General features: G+C 53.3%; 1 non-coding gene across 1 annotated transcript; it reads right to left on the bottom strand.

Annotated features, from left to right (window-relative positions):
• Positions 1-116: 116 nt before the first annotated feature.
• LOC118648392 lies at positions 117-2,037 on the bottom strand. Its single transcript, XR_004965275.1, has one exon. It is a non-coding gene; the product is annotated as a small subunit ribosomal RNA (ribosomal RNA).
• Between the last annotated feature and the right edge of the window lie 463 nt (positions 2,038-2,500).

Below are 2,500 nucleotides of genomic sequence, written 5' to 3'. Positions count from 1 at the left end.
CATTTCTCCAATTTGTCTCTCTCCCATTCTTTACTCCAGTCGCCGACCCGGCCCGCGCCGCGCTTACCCCTAAGGGGCAAGAAGCGGTGAGCAAGGGGGACCTCCGTTAATAACGTTAATGATCCTTCCGCAGGTTCACCTACGGAAACCTTGTTACGACTTTTACTTCCTCTAAATGATCAAGTTTGGTCATCTTCCCGGCAACATCGGCAATGCCGACGCATTGCCGCGCACCAGTCCGAAGACCTCACTAAATCATTCAATCGGTAGTAGCGACGGGCGGTGTGTACAAAGGGCAGGGACGTAATCAACGCGAGCTTATGACTCGCGCTTACTGGGAATTCCTCGTTCATGGGGAACAATTGCAAGCCCCAATCCCTAGCACGAAGGAGGTTCAGCGGGTTACCCGGGCCTTTCGGCCAGGGAACACACGCTGATTCCTTCAGTGTAGCGCGCGTGCGGCCCAGAACATCTAAGGGCATCACAGACCTGTTATTGCTCAATCTCGTGCGGCTAGAAGCCGCCTGTCCCTCTAAGAAGATTTGTTTGTACGTTGGTAGTAAAAACCCCGCCGGCCGAAGCCGGGGGCCTTCAAGATACCATAAGGTACGCCTATTTAGCAGGCTAGAGTCTCGTTCGTTATCGGAATTAACCAGACAAATCGCTCCCCAACTAAGAACGGCCATGCACCACCACCCCACCGAATCAAGAAAGAGCTATCAATCTGTCAATCCTTCCGGTGTCTGGGCCTGGTGAGGTTTCCCGTGTTGAGTCAAATTAAGCCGCAGGCTCCACTCCTGGTGGTGCCCTTTCCGTCAATTCCTTTAAGTTTCAGCTTTGCAACATACTTCCCCCGGAACCCAAAAGCTTTGGTTTCCCGGAAGCTGCCCGCCGAGTCATCGGAGGAACTTCGGCGGATCGCTAGCTGGCATCGTTTATGGTTTAGAACTAGGGCGGTATCTGATCGCCTTCGAACCTCTAACTTTCGTTCTTGATTAATGAAAACATTTTTGGCAAATGCTTTCGCTTCTGTCCGTCTGCGACGATCCAAGAATTTCACCTCTAACGTCGCAATACGAATGCCCCCATCTGTCCCTATTAATCATTACCTCGGGGTTCCGAAAACCAACAAAATAGAACCGAGGTCCTATTCCATTATTCCATGCACGCAGTGTATTCAGGCGAGGATAGCCTGCTTTAAGCACTCTAATTTGTTCAAAGTAAACGTACCGGCCCGACTCGACACTCAGTAAAGAGCACCGCGACGGGGATATTAGTTGGGCCGCCCCTCGCGAGGCTAAGCCCAACCGGTAGGACGTCCCACATCACGCCAGTTAGACACCGCGAGCGGTGAACCGACGGTGTGCGACACAGATTCAACTACGAGCTTTTTAACCGCAACAACTTTAATATACGCTATTGGAGCTGGAATTACCGCGGCTGCTGGCACCAGACTGCCCTCCAATGGATCCTCGTTAAGGATTTAAAGTGTACTCATCCGATTACGGGGCCTCGGATGAGTCCCGTATCGTTATTTTTCGTCACTACCTCCCCGTGCCGGGAGTGGGTAATTTGCGCGCCCTGCTGCCTTCCTTGGATGTGGTAGCCGTTTCTCAGGCTCCCTCTCCGGAATCGAACCCTGATTCCCCGTTACCCGTTACACCATGGTAGGCGCAGAACCTACCATCGACAGTTGATAAGGCAGACATTTGAAAGATGCGTCGCCGGTGCTAGGACCGTGCGATCAGCACAAAGTTATTCAGAGTCACAAAGTAAACGGTGGACGCAACGGAGACCGCGCGCCACCGATTGGTTTTGATCTAATAAAGCGTCCCTTCCATCACTGGTCGGGACTCTGTTTTGCATGTATTAGCTCTAGAATTACCACAGTTATCCAAGTAAATGTTGGTACAATCTAATGAACCATAACTGATTTAATGAGCCATTCGCGGTTTCACCTTAATTCGGCATGCACTGAGACATGCATGGCTTAATCTTTGAGACAAGCATATGACTACTGGCAGGATCAACCAGGGAGCTACTACGTGCGTGCGCGCGCTGCGTGAGCGGCGAGGCACTAGCTCGTCGTCGTCCGCGTCGTCGACTCCGAGAACGCGCGCTCGGTGAGCGCGCGCCCCGCGGAAGATCGAAACGAGCGTACGAACGGGCGAGCGAGCGAGCGAGCGAGCGGGCGGGCGGGCGAAAGCTTCGCCATCGCTGCTGCTCGGAGGTGTCGTTACTCCGCCGCCGGCGTCTTGCGAGCCGGTCGGCGACACTCTCTCATTTTTCTCTTCTTCGTTACCTTCTTCTGTCAATTTCATTTCGAGAGTCGAGTATCGACGAGGTGACGCATAGTCGCCCGCGATACGATCAAATCATGGTCCGTGTTTCACCATTTGACGTTCCGAGCTTCGGGAGACTCTTACGGAACGCACGAGACGCGAAGGACGCGCTCGTTCGTGTCGCTCGGCTCGCCGAGCGCACCGCACCTCTTATAATA

Source organism: Monomorium pharaonis, unplaced genomic scaffold (genome assembly GCF_013373865.1).
Source record: "Monomorium pharaonis isolate MP-MQ-018 unplaced genomic scaffold, ASM1337386v2 scaffold_413, whole genome shotgun sequence".
Classification (NCBI taxonomy): domain Eukaryota; kingdom Metazoa; phylum Arthropoda; class Insecta; order Hymenoptera; family Formicidae; genus Monomorium; species Monomorium pharaonis.
This window is presented reverse-complemented; position numbering and strand designations above follow the sequence as displayed.